This window comes from Gambusia affinis, linkage group LG09, assembly GCF_019740435.1.
Source record: "Gambusia affinis linkage group LG09, SWU_Gaff_1.0, whole genome shotgun sequence".
In the NCBI taxonomy this organism is placed as follows: Eukaryota; Metazoa; Chordata; class Actinopteri; order Cyprinodontiformes; family Poeciliidae; genus Gambusia; species Gambusia affinis.
Window position 1 is genome coordinate 797352 of NC_057876.1, and position 17891 is coordinate 815242.

General features: G+C 37.6%; 2 long non-coding RNA genes across 2 annotated transcripts; both read right to left on the reverse strand.

The window, feature by feature from the left end:
- Window positions 1-2625: 2625 nt before the first annotated feature.
- On the reverse strand, window positions 2626-4056 carry LOC122836880. The gene is made up of 2 exons (XR_006371648.1): window positions 3999-4056; window positions 2626-3059 (listed from the first exon to the last, which is right to left on the reverse strand). It is a non-coding gene; the product is annotated as an uncharacterized LOC122836880 (long non-coding RNA).
- A 3145-nt stretch (window positions 4057-7201) lies between these two features.
- Window positions 7202-8611, reverse strand: LOC122836876. Its single transcript, XR_006371647.1, has 3 exons — window positions 8550-8611; window positions 8024-8186; window positions 7202-7261 (listed from the first exon to the last, which is right to left on the reverse strand). It is a non-coding gene; the product is annotated as an uncharacterized LOC122836876 (long non-coding RNA).
- Between the last annotated feature and the right edge of the window lie 9280 nt (window positions 8612-17891).

Consider the following 17891-nt stretch of genomic DNA (forward strand, 5'->3'; position numbering starts at 1 on the left):
TTCCCGGAAGGCGACGAGGGGCCGGGTCCACCGGCGGCTCACGTCGCTGTTGCCGGGCTAACAGCGGAGGTGGTGTTCCCAGAAGGCGACGAGGGGCCGGATCCACCGGCGGCTCACGCCGCTTCTTCCGGGCAGACTTCGGAGGTGGCGTTTTCGGGAAGCGACCAGGGGCCGGGTCCACCGGCGGCTCAGGTCGCCTGCTTTCCTGGCGGAGGTAACGGAGGGGACCGTATCCGGGGGGTGCCAAGACCAGTCTAGTCCCCCGAAAAACCTCCCGGTCCAGCTGGGCCAAAAATTTAGCGACCTCACCTCGTTTGTGGTCGGATCCTTCTGTCATATTTTGCGGTGGTGGAGGTGAGGCAGAAACGCAGCTGGACTGGTTTGAATGCAAAATAATGAATTTAATGGAATAAACCAGATCACAGGGAAATAAACCAGATCACAGGGAACAGGACGACGGAGGGACGAGACATAGACGTGACGAGGATCCGACAAGACACAGAGACACAGGTGACACTAAATACACAGAGGGTAATCAGGGAACGAGACACACCTGGGAACTAATCAAGGGGAGACAGGACAACACGGAGACTCAGACACACAGGAAACTTCAAAATAAACACAGGAAAACACAGAACATGACAACTTCAGACAAAGGCTTTTTTTCAAAGCAATAATGAATTCATAAACTTTTACTTACGGAGGTTTTTATGCACCAACTATTTAACCTCTGACCTTCTGACATGTCCTTTTCTTATTTTATACTTGTAAAAAGGCTTTTAAAAATGTTTTCTGTTTTCAAAACATAGTAGACATAATTACTAGTGATTAGTAAAAAATATATTAATAATAGCTAATTGTATCTGGTCTATGCTGGATGTTTCAGAAAAATATACATACAATTTCAGTACAACGAAGTTTACAGGAAATGTCCTGAGCTGTATACATCCCCATGGTGATTACAGCCATCAGTAACAAAATGTCCTAAACATTCCTGTTGCTCCGACTTTAATTCTTCAGTTTCTGGAAGAATTACCAACACAGACCGAACGGTTTCCTTCACTTCCTCGGCTGCCATTGCTAAAACTACAGGCAAACTACAAGTCTGAAACAGTGCAGAAAATCAATAACATCTTTCACAATTTATACTTCTGCTCACCGACTGTCCAGGGTGAAATGCATCCCAGGAAATTGAGCTTAATGGGAGAAATCCCAGATGGAGATTTGAAGGAAGATGAGAAGCCAAAACTATGCATTAGTATAAAGAAATACAGGGATTTACTAATTTTGAGTGAATTTCCAAGAAATAATTCTCAAGTTTTATGATAATTCTCAGAAAACTGGAGGAACTAATTGATGCAATTTGGCAATAAACAGATAAAAACTGTGCTGAACTGAGTTGATTGATAAAATAATATTTAACCATATTGTTATCTTGATGGTTCTAATTATATGTTCTTTGAGTCTAGAGGGCCACATAAAAACCCAGATTTTGCCCCCAGGCCTGGACTTTGATAAATGTGGTCCAGACAACATAGTTTCATTTAAGTGTTCCTCACTGTAGAAACTCTTTGGCTTGATTCTCCATTAAATCCTTACGTTTCTGGACTTTGAGTTGGATTTTCAACTGATTCAGTGATGTGATGTTACATTCACTTCCTAAAACCTGAGTGTTGTTTCTTGTTTGTCATTATTTCAGATGCTAGTGTAAAACATAAAGTGACATACAGTCAGAAGGACGGTCGGGTCACGACCTGTGACTGTGTGACGATGTCCAGGCCTGCTGGCGTCGGCTGCCTCCCCATCCCGACGTTCCTTCTTCCCGTTTGAATCTTCCTCCTTCGTAGGTCCTTCCAGCCACAAGGTCACAGTGTGTTTTTAATTGTGGTGCCCCTCTGTCCCCGCAGCCCCCAACGCCACCAGCCCCCCGCAGCCCAAATGATGAACGACTGCACCTTGTGAAAAGGGCCTTCTCCAATAAACAAGCTTATCTCTCCTCTCTCTCTCTGGCTGCTGCCGGTGAATAATGAGCTCTGGGTATCACTGTTAATCACTATAATTGTTAATGTTAAGAGGGGGCCGCTTGCTAGTTGCCCAACGCCCAACGCCTTTATTGATTTCATTTTTTTACATTAAAACCCTGCATGCCTTTGTCAGAACGGTGGGTCACAGCAGCAGCGTCGCCCCCTCCTCCCCCACCTCCCCTCCAACCCTGGAGAGAAGCTAATTAGTTATTTAGTGGCCTGTGTGTGTGACGGTGTGTATGTGGGGCAGAGCAGAGCTAAAGCCTGTTATCAGTAGCCTGATAAAGGGAATTGGTTGTCCCACAGTAGCTGTGAGAGGCTATGGCTGATATCAGCATGGCTATTATAGAGAGGACACACACACACACACACACACACACACACACACACACACACACACACACACACACACACACACACACACACATACGGGTTTTGGTGGTTTAGAGGGACAATTTTTTCAAACCAGTTTTTTGCAACACTAAACAGTCACCCCTTTCCACTTGTGCTAGAAAGACGTAGTAAGTTGTCAAAAATCTTGTTTGAGCTACACAACATAGATCTCACTTGAAAACTTCAATACACACATCAGAACTCAAAATACAAGAACCTGATGCAATGCTGTATTAGAAGGACAGACGATAATGAGGTGCTTGGCTCCGCCCATGATACCAACAGTAATTGTCAGGGCCAATTTTATTTATCAGGACCACAGCATACACAAACATGAAATATATATGTATTAAGTCCAAACATGGAAATATGGAATATGGCTACACAGAAAGTGGACTTTATTTACAGCACCTTCACTAAGAACTAGAGCAACAATTCTGTTTGTGAACATAAAGGAAAATCTGTGAATGGCAAAGTTAAATGAATTACGGGTCTATTGTTAAATCAAAAAGATAATGCTGGCATTCTATTATAGTGGCCAGTTGTCCTTTCTTGATGTGTTCGCCAAAGTGCCTCATGACCGCAGCAATCTCCAGGGAGATCATGGATGCTTTTTTGCTCTCCTAGCACTTTCCATAGATGCTAGAAAAAAGAAATAATTCATTAGTGAAAACCAACTCCAATTGTTAATTTTTCTTGGTTATAAATTATGTAATGCCTGTTTTCAAATAAGCATTCATAAAGAACATACATTAGTGGGAGAAGCTACAGAAATGAGCATGTAGGTTGCATCGATGAAAATTAATTTCTGCAAATGCCAAACAGGTTAACACTTGGTATGGTTGCTTGGTATGTATGATTAATTATTTGAGGGAATTCTAGAAAAAAATTTTTTTTTTTCATAATTTAAAATTGCATTTGTTTGACAAACAGGCCTCAGCAGCTGGTGAAGAACCATCCAAAGCCAAAAGACTTGTTCCTCCTTCTAATCCTGGTGCCTAGTCTTTTTTCCAGTGAAGGAGATCCCACTCTGAACCATCTCACTGACTCCACCAAAATACAGGTTCTGTACAGGTGCAGCATCAGCAAAGGGCGTTTATTGAGATCTCTGGTTTCCTAAAACCAGAGATTAATCAAATTTAAGATGTTAAATTTGGTTAATATCTTAAAATTAACCAAATTTAAAGATATACTCTGATTACTTTGCTTATTAGTTTTGTGGTGCTTTGATATTTTGAAAAAATATAAATATGTGAATGTATTTCAGATTAAGATTGGGATAGAGAAAGTAGTATAAACAGTCCCATTACTGATCACCAAATTAGATTTTCTAGCATCTGAACATTGGCTGTGGGAAAGTTTATCATTTTAATACAAGGCACAGTTAAATGGTATGTGTGTGGTAATTTAAGCCAGATGACATATTGGATAATGTCTGCTCAAAATATCATGCATAAAGAAGAACATGGTCACCCTATTGCCTTTCAGTGGTGTAGATCATTACTTTTGACCATGCTTCAGTTGTGCTTTTGAGCTTAACTAGCTTGGTGTTTCAAGACTTGTGTAGGTGTGGTGATTTACCAGAATTTTTATTTGTGTTCCTTTTTCTGCGGGGCTCTATGTCCTTCTGTTTTAGTTTCCTGTTGAGCTCTTTCCCCTTACCATCTGTGTTTACTTTGTGCTGAAAAGAACATATAAAATTATGGGGTTAATCAACTGAAAAGTAAAGAACACTTGCTTAAGGTGAGTTTCTTCCCAATGTAGAAAACAGTTCTCCATATTCCTGCACATTACATGTTGAATATTACACAAGACCTGTGTGTCTGTGCACTTCTACATGTAACTTTAAATTTTTTGTAACTTCAAAACTCAGTCCTCTATATACCTGCATCTTACATGATGAATATTACACAAGACCTGTTTGTTTGAACAGTAGTTAATACCATTTTAATGACTTCATTTAGAAAATAAGTTGGTCTTTGGAGACCAATAGTACCTCAGGAGGGTTGGTTGAACAGGATCCGCATGTTTCCACATCACCAGCCTGACACAATTCATCTTTGGAAATCTGAAATGTAAAGAACACTCATTGAATCCAAGTTTGTTCCCAATGTAGAAAACAGTTCTCCTTATTCAGGGACCTTACATTTTGAGTATTACACAGGACCTGCGTGTATTGGCGTTTCTACATGTCACTTTCATTCTTTCAAAACTATGTCCTCCTTATTCTGGCACCTTACATGATGAGTATTACACAGGACCTTTGTGTATGGGCGTTTTTACATGTAACTTTCATTCTTTTGTACTTGTAATTTCAAACCTCTGTCCTCCCTTTTAATACAGCTTTACATATCAAGTTCTAGACAATACCTGTGTGTTTGAACAGTACTTAATAACATTTCAATGACTTAGTTTTAGAAAATATGTTGGTCGTTGGACACCAAAATTACCTCTGTAGGGTTGGTTGAACAGGATCTGCATGTTTCCACATCACCAGCCTGACACAATTCATCTTTGGAAATCTGAAATGTAAAGAACACTCATTGAATCCAAGTTTGTTCCCAATGTAGAAAACAGTCCTCCTTATTCAGGGACCTTACATTTTGAGTATTACACAGGACCTGCATGTATTGGCGTTTCTACATGTCACTTTCATTCATCTGTATTTGTAATTTTAAAGCTATGTCCTCCTTATTCTGGCACCTTACATGATGAGTATTACACAGGACCTTTGTGTATGGGCGTTTTTACATGTAACTTTCATTCTTTTGTACTTGTAATTTCAAACCTCTGTCCTCCCTTTTAATGCAGCTTTACATATCAAGTTCTAGACAATACCTGTGTGTTTGAACAGTACTTAATAACATTTCAATGACTTAGTTTTAGAAAATATGTTGGTTGTTGGACACCAAAATTACCTCTGGAGGGTTGGTTGAACAGGATCCGCATGTTTCCACATCACCAGCCTGACACAATTCATCTTTGGAAATCTGAAATGTAAAGAACACTCATTGAATGTGAGTTTGTTCCCAATGTAGAAAACAGTCCTCCTTATTCAGGGACCTTACATTTTTAGTACTACACAGGACCTGTGTATATAGGCGTTTCTACATGTCACTTTCATTCGTCTGTATTTGTAATTTTAAAGCTATGTCCTCCTTATTCTGGCACCTTACATGATGAGTATTACACAGGACCTTTGTGTATGGGCGTTTTTACATGTAACTTTCATTCTTTTGTACTTGTAATTTCAAACTCTGTCCTCCCTTTTAATGCAGCTTTACATATCAAGTTCTAGACAATACCTGTGTGTTTGAACAGTACTTAATAACATTTCAATGACTTAGTTTTAGAAAATATGTTGGTTGTTGGACACCAAAATTACCTCTGGAGGGTTGGTTGAACAGGATCCGCATGTTTCCACATCACCAGCCTGACACAATTCATCTTTGGAAATCTGAAATGTAAAGAACACTCATTGAATGTGAGTTTGTTCCCAATGTAGAAAACAGTCCTCCTTATTCAGGGACCTTACATTTTTAGTACTACACAGGACCTGTGTGTATAGGCGTTTCTACATGTCACTTTCATTCGTCTGTATTTGTAATTTTAAAGCTATGTCCTCCTTATTCTGGCACCTTACATGATGAGTATTACACAGGACCTTTGTGTATGGGCGTTTTTACATGTAACTTTCATTCTTTTGTACTTGTAATTTCAAACCTCTGTCCTCCCTTTTAATGCAGCTTTACATATCAAGTTCTAGACAATACCTGTGTGTTTGAACAGTACTTAATAACATTTCAATGACTTAGTTTTAGAAAATATGTTGGTTGTTGGACACCAAAATTACCTCTGGAGGGTTGGTTGAACAGGATCTGCATGTTTCCACATCACCAGCCTGACACAATTCATCTTTGGAAATCTGAAATGTAAAGAACACTCATTGAATCCAAGTTTGTTCCCAATGTAGAAAACAGTCCTCCTTATTCAGGGACCTTACATTTTGAGTATTACACAGGACCTGCGTGTATTGGCGTTTCTACATGTCACTTTCATTCTTTCAAAACTATGTCCTCCTTATTCTGGCACCTTACATGATGAGTATTACACAGGACCTTTGTGTATGGGCGTTTTTACATGTAACTTTCATTCTTTTGTACTTGTAATTTCAAACCTCTGTCCTCCCTTTTAATGCAGCTTTACATATCAAGTTCTAGACAATACCTGTGTGTTTGAACAGTACTTAATAACATTTCAATGACTTAGTTTTAGAAAATATGTTGGTTGTTGGACACCAAAATTACCTCTGGAGGGTTGGTTGAACAGGATCTGCATGTTTCCACATCACCAGCCTGACACAATTCATCTTTGGAAATCTGAAATGTAAAGAACACTCATTGAATGCGAGTTTGTTCCCAATGTAGAAAACAGTCCTCCTTATTCAGGGACCTTACATTTTAGTACTACACAGGACCTGTGTATAGGCATTTCTACATGTCACTTTCATTCGTCTGTATTTGTAATTTTAAAGCTATGTCCTCCTTATTCTGGCACCTTACATGATGAGTATTACACAGGACCTCTGTGTATGGGCGTTTCTACATGTAACTTTCATTCTTTTGTACTTGTAATTTCAAACCTCTGTCCTCCCTTTTAATGCAGCTTTACATATCAAGTACTAGACAATACCTGTGTGTTTGAACAGTACTTAATAACATTTCAATGACTTAGTTTTAGAAAATATGTTGGTCGTTGGACACCAAAATTACCTCTGGAGGGTTGGTTGAACAGGATCCGCATGTTTCCACATCACCAGCCTGACACAATTCATCTTTGGAAATCTGAAATGAAGAGATGTATACTGAATGAGTCCATAGAAAATAAAATCCACCTATTTAATGAACCTGTCCAGCTGATTGTTAAACAGACATTTTATGTATTGACACTGCAAAATATGTCTCCTGCTATAAAATGTTCATTAATATAAGGTCAAAATATATTAATTTACATATGACAGTTTCTAGCATTTTGGATAGCGCTGAACAAGTTGAAATAGTGGTCTGGTTAAGTCTTTCTCCAAAATCTGGTTTTAGGCACTCTGCTAATCACTTCTTGTTTTCAACTATAATGAAACTCTGTACTACAACTTGACATTTCCTTCAAAAATATTTTCAATGCTAGTAGAATGACTTGTGATAGTATTTTCACACTTACTAGTACCCTTCTTCTCCATAGCCAGTCAGAATCACTACAATTATAAGTCATTTCTTCCCCTGGACCAATATCTTTGAGTGCACACAAACAGAGATGACGCGTCTTCCATCCACCCTTGTAACTTTCATTTTGTTGTTTGTGTTTCATCTCTTCATCATTTACCAGCCTCCCCAATGATCCATGTTCTCTGGCAGCATCAACACTAAAATATTAAGTATGCTATAAGAATAATTATACCATGCAACGGAAATGATTTTGCATATTTGGTGTTTGCATGTCAGAAGAATATTCCTCCTCCAACTAAAACTACTTTTACTGATGAAGCTGAAAATGTTTACATCACTTTGATTAAATATAAAATAAAAAACAACATTAAAACAGTCACATACCAAAGCTGTTGTCCATTGAACTTGAAATCAAACATAAAAGCCTGGAGTGCATCATGGTAAATTTTCAATCGGTTTTCTTGTTCCTTCCTACTTATGACTTCCCCTCTGCACTCAATAAGGAAATCTCCTTTTTGAAAGCACTGGCAGCTGAACACACCCCGACCTGCAGGTAAACATAATGAGTAAGGTTGAATAAACTTTAAACAATGCATATCTTTCAAATAGTAGCAAATGAGATTATTAAAATTTTTTCAAAATCAGTTAATTGATCTAATTTGAGGTCTTTCTGTGTTACTTGAACATTTGTTTGTCAGCTGAGTGGTGCTTCTAAATGTCACTCATTCTTTTATACTTGGAATTTCAAAACACAGTCCTCCTTTATACATATACATATATATATATATATATGATCTATGCTAGTGTGCAGTATAAAAATAGTTTAAAAGTCAAAAAGCAAGACAAAAGTAAACAAAAACAATCCTTTAATAAACTCTGGAATCCTGTACGTAAAAAAGTCACAACTCACCTTTAAATGAATTGATGTATTTTACATCAAATCCCTCTTTATCTTCACCCAAGGAGAATAATAGCTGGCATCATGTTTGGGATTTCTTTTTGCTCTCTGAGACCTTGTTGCTGACATCTCCTGCAAAGATCAGAGTAATTTGTTGTTGAGTAACAACATGATGCTTTAAATCAGGAGTGTCAAACTCCAGGCATCGAGGGGCAGTGTACTGCAACTTTTAGATGTTCCTCTGGTCCAAAACACCTGAATTATATGACTGAATTAGCTTCTAAGGGCAGTCAAGTTGATGACCTGCTGATGACCACCTCATTTGATCCAGCCATGTGGCATCACAGACACATCTAAAAGTTATTGTATACAAGCCCTCAAGACCTTGAGTTTGACACCTCTGCTGTACACAATATGATTTGATTTTATTGTATGCGAAAAACCTGTACTGAAGTACACAGTATTACATAATTGACTTTCTATTGACAGGTTCTCAAAACCTTCAAATATTAAAACATTATCTTAATAGTAATGATTATTACAAAGGATAATTTGTGCCTGTGAAAGAATATCACTCACTGATGCACAGAAAATGTCCAAATACAGTTTTGTCTAATTCTGGAGTGAGCCACCTTCCCTTTAAACTCTGGTACACTGACTAAGATGGTTGGTGATAACTAGCTAAACTGAAGCAAATCAGATGCTTTGGTGCATCCAAACATCAAGTAACCTACAACATTCTTCAGAATTACAAATCAATATGTACTTAAATGTCTTAAGAGATTCTGTATGAGTCTTACCTCTTCTTCCACGCAAAAGAAGTTCAATTAATACTAATGGCTTGCACCTGGCCTTGATGGACTGTACCATGTTGATAGAGTAGGAGGGGTACAACAAAAGGAGAAATCCATTTTGTTTCTGAAGCACACAAGGTCAGATTTTTTTTCAGAAACAAGAAAACAAATTTATTTGAGTTATATTTTGTAACTTTCATTCAATATTTCAAAGTTAAATAGTTTATCATACATCTTTCTTTAATTAGGAAACAACAGTAAGATGGTATCTCTCACCAGCAATGTTTAATCTTTTATCAGGAAGGTCACTTCTTTTAATCATTTCTGTTCAATCAATTATTTAAGTTCTATAGCACATTTCAACACATATATATATATATATATATATATATATATATATATATATATATATATATATATATATATATATATATATATATATATATATATATATATACACTAGATCACTTTATGATATAAAGTGTTCAAAACACTTTATATCAGAAAAAGGTTGTCTTATGTACCTGCCTACAGACAAATTAGACTACCTAGACAATCTGCATGTATGCAGAGTAGTGACATTGAGATAATGACAAAATATCAATCTAAAGTTTTGTGCTAACAGTAACATAAGTAATCATAATATTTTTGGCACTTTAAATATTTTTAAATAAATGCTTTTTATATTTATATTTGTAATTCTGTATTACTCCATGAGTGGTTATCCCTTCTTTCAAATTCAAAAATACTTTATTGATCCTAAAACGGAAATTAAATTTTAAAAAAGCTTGGGTCCTCTACCACAGGCCTTGGAGTGTGAGTGGTCTTCACAGTATATTAACAGTTCCCAAAGGTGTGCTTCTCTGTATCAAGAGGTCTGATGATGTATTGTTTGAGCCACTCTTCCAGTTTAGGGGTCATTACCCCAAGGGTTTCAGTGACCACAGGCACTACTGTTGCCCACACCTTCCACACTCTTTTTAACCTTTTGCATGGCATGCATTATTAATTCATCTTTAATATTGGGGCTGATTGGGCCCTAATGATTCCAAAAACAAAGAGTTATCTTTTTACATGATATGTGGACATAATTCTTCTCAGAAAAATATTTATTCCTTTTAAATCACCATGTTTAGCACCATGGTAAATCTCTACAGTTGCCAACTTTTGTAAACTTACACCACAACAATAAACACTGAACATCTTGGGTCTAGCCTGTAATATGTAATAATCTTCCACTACCACTAAGTCATAAAATAATGACCTAACATATGGACACCCAATCCCATGTAGAGCTAAATTTATTATTGTGGGCTAGACAGCCCAAAATAAGTCATCCACTTATGTGGATTGGCCTCTATTGCTACGGTACTAGGCACCTGCTTGTGTGCCACCATAAATACCACCTCTGTGCTGTGTTTCAGTCTAAGCCTTTTTGTCCATTGGTAGTATTGTTTGCTCGCTATTGTAAAACACCCTGTTGTTATGATTATGCATCATAACAAAATAGCAAAGTATAAAAATATTTACAAAAATCAGTCCAAATACACAGTATCAAAACAAGAAGGAACTTTTGTCCAAACAAAAGCTATATTTCCCCAGAAAGGCAGGAATGAAAGTTTAAAAAGTTAAATTCTCAATGAAAGAACAGGGCTACTCCAATGTGCTACAACCTTGAGAGGCACAATTTTCCATTCATCATCAGTAGCATTTGAATTCTTATATCAGTGGACTGAGTTTCCTCCCTTTTCCATCTTATCATTCCAGCATGGTATTTGATAACTGTCAATGCATAGCTGTTGATTGCTGGACCTTGTTTCTCTCATTGGACTTGCCTTACTTATTGTAGGTACAGTAGTTTGCAAAAGTATCCATAGCCCTTGAACTTTTCCATATTTTCTGACATTACAACCGCAAACATATTTTTACAGAATTTTATGGGAAAGACAAACACAAAGTGGCATATAGTTGTGGAGTAGAAACAAAACTATACATGATTCAAAACATTTTCTGCAAATAAAAGCTGAAAAGTGCAGTGTACAAAATCTTCAGCCCCCTTTTCCTAAGTGCGACCAATTGCCTTCAGAAGTTGCCTGATGACTGCTAATGACTAAATAGTCCACCTGTGTGTAATCTAATCTCAGTATAAGTTCAACTCCTCTAAGACTGCCTCAAAGGTTAGTTAAGAGAATATTGGGAAGCAAACAGCATCACAAAGTCCAAGGGACACACCAGACAACTCAGGGACAAAGTTGTGGAGAAGCTTAAAGCAGGCTTAGGTTATAAACAGGTTCCACGAATCATCTGGAAATGGAAAGAGAATGGCACAGCTGTGAACCTACCAAGACAAGGCCATCCACCTAAACATAAAAAAGTCCCATTTGCAATTTGCCAGAAGCCATGTTGGGATACAGCAAAACAATAAGACGAGACCAAAATTGAACTTTTTGGCAAAATGCAAAGCATTACTTGTGGTGGAGAATGGACACTGCACATCACTCTGAACACACCTTCCCCACTGACAAACATTTCTTTTCTTCATTCTTGATTGTAAGATGGATTGAGCCAAATACAGGTCAATCTTGGAAGAAAACCTGCCGGAGTCTGCAAACGACTTGAGGCTGGGGCGGAGGTTCACTTTCCAGCAAGACAATGACCCTAAACATTAAGCCAGATCTACAATGGAATGGTTTAAAAAACATTCATGTTAGAGTGGCAAGGTCAAAGTCTAGACATAAATTCAACAGAGAATCTTTGGCAAGATCTGAAAACTGCTGTCAAGTCAAGTTTATTTGTATAGCACATTTCAGCTGGAAGGCAGTTGAAAGTGCTTTACATCAAAGAAACACAGAACTAAGAAGTCATACAAGTAACATACACTGTGTTCCAAATTATTATGTAATTGATATCTTCTCAGATTTTATTAAATGGTCAATGGAAATGATGGTCAGTATGATTGTCAAGTCAAGAACTACTACAGTATAAATAAAATTTTACTGAACAAAGCTCCCAAGGAGAACAGTATTTTTCAAAAAGAAACTCAAAATGCACTGTTCCAAATTAATATGCACAGCAGATTTTCTAAACATTTTATGGATTATAAAGAACTGCAAACAGTTCTCTGAACTAATCAATATTTGAATGTGCAGCATCACAAGTACTAAAATCAAAACCTAATTCAATCAAAAACCTCTTAATAGACTGAGTTACGTGTTCACATAGGACCCCTTCTTTGATATCACCATCACAATTCTTGCATTCATTGAACTTGTGAGCTTGTGGATAGTTTCTGCTTGAATTTCATTGCAGGATGTCAGAATACCTTCCCAGAGTTGCTGTTTTGATATCAACTGCATCCCACCCTTAGATCTTCTGTTTGAGGAAACTCCAAAGGTTCTCAGTAGGGTTGAGGTCAGAGATCAGAGGAGGATGGTGACCTCACCATGAGTTTTTCCCCTTTCATGCCTATACACAGTGGCCTTGCAGCATAAGATGATGCATTGTCATGCATGGAGATGATTTTGGTATGGAAGGTATGGCTCTTCTTTCTGAACCATGAAAGAAAGTGATCAGTCAGAAAGTCCATATACTTTGCTGAGGTCATTTTCAAGCCTTCAGGGACTCTGAAGGGGCTGACCAGCTCTCCACATGATTTCAGCCTCCACTACCTCCTTGTTGATGTCACAGCTGTTTTGGAATTTGGTGGCCATCCATCATCAATCCACTACTGCGAACATCTGGACTATCCAGGGTTGCACATCAGTCATCAGTGAACTAATCTGTTTGAAAATCAATCTTCATGTACAGTTGGGCCCACTGCGACCGGTTCTGCTTGTGAGCTCTGGTTAGGAGCTGCCAAATAGTAGGTTCATGCACTGCAAGCCTCTGGAGGACCCTTCACCTTGTGGTTCCAGCTTCAAGTAACTGCTTGCTGCTATGTAAGGGCATTTTAACAGCTGCTCTCTTAATTTGATGAATTTGTCTAATAGAAACCTTCCTCATTCTGCCTTTATCTATACAAACCCATCTTTGTTCTAAATCAGCCACAAATCTCTTCACAGTACAATAATGCTTCAGTTTCAGTTAAAATATTTGATGTTTTCATATCTTGTCATATAGCACTACACTATCTGATGATTTTGGTCAGCAAAGAGATCCTTTCTCTTTCCCATATTGCTTGAAAGCTGTGGCCTGCTTAATAATGTGGAACATCCTTCTTAAGTAGATTTCCTTTAATTAAGCTCACCAGACAAACTAATCCGAAATTAATTATAGTGATTAAAAGAGCCCTGACACACAATACCATCTATAAATTTAATAGCACAACAAAAAATGTAATCTTTATAACAGTTAAATCCAATTTGCATAATAATTTAGAACATGGTGTGCATTCACCTTAAGAAAGAAAAACAAAGAAATTAAATTCAAATTAAAATCAAAATTAAAATCTTATACATCAAATATAATGATACATGTACCTTTGATTAAGATTCAGAAACAATTGTAAATAGTTGTGTTTTTGCCTTGATTTAAAGGAATTCATTGTTTCAGCTGTTTTCAAGCTTTATTCAAGATTTGTGGTGCATTGAAGCTAAATTCTGCTTCAAAATGCTTGGTTCTGGTTCTATGGATGCAGAGCAAGCCAGAATCAACAAAATGTTAGCAGTGGAGTGTATAAATAGTTTGGTGAAAAATGGCTGTCTTATGGTTTATATTTCTTTTAATCCATGCACTTATGTCACACATTTATTAGTCATAATATTTTAAATAAACAATATTTGACCAAAATATATATTCATTTCTGTATCTTATAGCACAGAATAATCATATTGCCAACTCATCCCCAGTGTAAATTGCAAGACGTGAATTAGAAGGACACTGTAATAATTAGCAGGACCTTCCGGTAAACAACCAATCAGATTAAGACCTTGTGTGAATATTCATGAGGTCCTGCTATTACACAAACCTGCCATAGGGGGCACTGTGGTGATACACAGATTATACACAAAATCAGGTTTATGTGTATTAAGCGGACATCTCGTTTTTTTTGCATTTTTGGGGTTAATAGACCAATAGAAACCTTTCTACGTTTTTAGATTTTTCTCTGTTTTAGCAGGACACCGCTCCTGTCCTGCTAATTCAAAATGTCCTTCTAGTGTGGTGTGTATTCTGACGAAATGTCCTGCTAAATCACATATACCAACGCACACACACACACACACACACACACACACATTACCACATCTACACACTGGTGGACACAGAGGCTTGTAAATACATTCCAGATCATAAACAGTCACATTTTGATGTGAGTTTATGAATTGTTTGATCCATAAACACATTTTTGTTTGGTGTGTTTGTGTTTGTGTTTTGCCTGTTTGTTTCACACTAACAGTCGATCTGCTGCGTGAGGTTTTATTGTTCAGCTAAATGTCCAAACTTCCTCAGAAACCCGACTGAAACAAAAACAACTGAAGCTCTCAAGAGAAAAAGGGAAACTTTTTGCTTTGCAGGACATGATTGTTATTGTTTATCTTTTCAATATATTTATTAGTTCTAGATAGGAAATCAAGCATCACGTTATTATTGCGAGTACCTGAGCAAAATTTTTCTCCCTTCCCACATAAGCATTCACAGCTCTGGAGCAAATTAAGTGACTTTTTATAGATATATGTTTAAGCAAAATGGGCTGCACAGTGGCGCAGTTGGTAGACCTCCTTGCAGCTAGAAGGTCCTGGGTTCGATTCCCGGTCCGGGGTCTTTCTGCATGGAGTTTGCATGTTCTTCCTGTGCATGGTGGGTTCTCTCCAGGTTCTCCGGCTTCCTCCCACAGTCCAAAAACATGACTGTCAGGTTAATTGGTCTCTCTAAATTCTCCCTAGGTGTGAGTGTGTGTGTGAATGGTTGTGTGTCTTGTATGTCTCTGTGTTGCCCTGAGACAGACTGGTGACCTGTCCAGGGTGATCCCGCCTCTTGCCCGGAACGCAGCTGGGGATAGGCACTGGCAACTCCTGACCCCATTAGGGACGAAGGGTGTAAAGAAAATGGATGGATGGATGGTTTAAGCAAAATGAACATTGTTCTTTTGTTCTACGAACTCCTGACAACATATCTCTGAAATTACAAGCAAAAGTTTAGTGTTAATTTGCAGAAAGTGAGAAATGGTCAAAAATAACAAAAAGATGCAGTACTTTCAGTCCTCAAATAAAGCAAAGGAAACAAGTTTATTGAGGAACAACAATTTGAACTCAGGAAGAGTTCAGAAATCTGTTTGGTGGAACAACCAGGAGGTTTTCATTGGGCTTCACTGCAGTGGATCTTCAGTTTTTCTAGAGCTGTACATACATTTATATGTGCATTTATATATATAAACCATTCTAAAGATGAAAGCTAACTGAAAGAATTTAAAAAATGTTGAAAAAAATTGAAAACAATTTAATACAGAAATAAACACAAAGCCATGCACTGATGTCAATAAGATTCTTAACATGATATAAAGTTTGATCTTTGGCCAAGATTGTTGTTATTTTTGTTTAGAATAAATATATATAACATGATCAAATGCACATTTTGTCACGTCTGAAGTTAAATGGAACAAAACATTTCTTGTTTTAGGTCAGTTAGAATTACTAAAATTATTTCTATTTAGTAATTGCTAGAAAAGGGAGAGAGAACATTTTTTGTTACTTTCTTTGAATCCAGAGGTTTGCAGAGATAACTGTGTTTCTGTGGATAACTCTAGTTATACTTTAGTCAAACCTTTTGGTTTTTCGTCCACAAGCTTCTCATGATAGTTTCATGTTCATCTTGACAGAACCGGTGGAACTCAGTCAGGTCTGAGGCTGCCTCACTCACACACACATTTCAGATCTCCTCACAACTGATGTAATCTTTCTGTATGTAAACTTTTGAATTCAAAGAAAGTTACTAAGAAATTTCTACATAATGTTCTTGAAAGTCGTTACGTGGCGCTGTGGTCAGAGCAGGCGCCCCGTCTTGTGTTCAACTCCCATCCTCTGATCCGGTGCCACGTCTTCCCCCATCAGTCCTCGTGTGTCAGAATTCTGTCAAATGAAGCCCCAAAACAATTCTGTAAGTTTCCTGGCATTTAGCAGATATAAATGATTTTGGGAATTCTAAGTGACCTAAGAGAGGTCAAGAGAAGTTTGGTCTGATTTAACTTCAACAGTGAGAAAGACAACAGTGTGTCTTTCTCTGTATGTGAATATCTGGTTTCAAGTGTATCAAGTAGAATTTATAGAAATCTCTTCTTCACGACAGAGATCATATCTCTGGATTGAATTAGTCAATCTTTATGGTTTGCTGAGTAACAGTTCAGAAACAGTTGGTAAATCACATAGTTTTCATCCCTGCTGTCTTTGGTCATCATTATGATCCTCACTATGCACATCACATCTAATCAGTGAAAACTGGTAGATGATAGGTTGTGTTCTGTGGTCAGACACTGATCCTCTACATTATATATCAATCAGTCTATCAGGGTGGGAATGTGAGCACTGTTGTGAGTCCAAACCAGTCAATGTGATTTGTGGTTTAAAAGTTCTCTGAGTGGTCTGGAAAACATCCAGTGCATGTTCAGTCTGGCTTGTATTTCAGCATGTCGATGTGTTTTCTCAACATGAACCAACACAGATATGATCATATCTCATATTTGAAAGTGTACACTTTTAAAATGTACTCTAAAACCTGTGCAGGCGGCAACATCCATTTTCACATTTGAGTCTTTTTCCTGTCTGTTTACAGTCATGTATTTATTGTCCAGAGGACACCAGCAGGCAGGAGGATGATCAGAGAGTTATTGCTGTGTGTGCGGGTGTGTGTGTGCGGGTGTGTGTGTGTATTTTTGTAATTAGTGGCAGTAATCAGATGCTGCTCATTATATCCTCCCAACACATGACTAGAGTCATGTATGTTCACAATTTCATTCCTTAAATTCAGGTAAGAAAAGGATCTACAGGGCATTTCATACTGACATACTGTATCTGTTCTGATGATGGTTCACTTTGGCAACTGACAATTTGAGGGAACAGAGAAGAAAATGTTGCTTTGTGACTCCACAGTACATATTTATTAGTGTATGGTTTTCCCTTTGTAAAGTCAAAAGTTAAGAACAATAATCTGGGCTGTTTAAGCTGCCACAAGGAAAAAAAACAAGGTTCATTTTTCAAACTTAGATTTTCAGTGTTATTCATTCAATGTCACTGTTTTAAGAAGTTAAATATTTAGTGAGCAAGCTCACGACTAGATCCAAACTAAATTCTTAGCAAACTCAGATCCAGTCATTAAAACGTTGAGTAGAGTCCAACAAGTTTCAACAGACCCTCCTAACATGGAGCTGGTTTCTACCAGGTTAATGCTACTTCCTGTCAGAAAATTATATACTGGCCCCTCAGCAGTATTTGTGTCCTACATCGCTCTGCAAACTTAAAACATTTTTTTTATTAATGCCCCATTTCATTCCAGTATCTATTGTCTAGTTCAGTCCAGTTTGGGAAAATTCCCACCCATTCCGGGGAAGTCCAGTCCAGCTGGCCCAGAG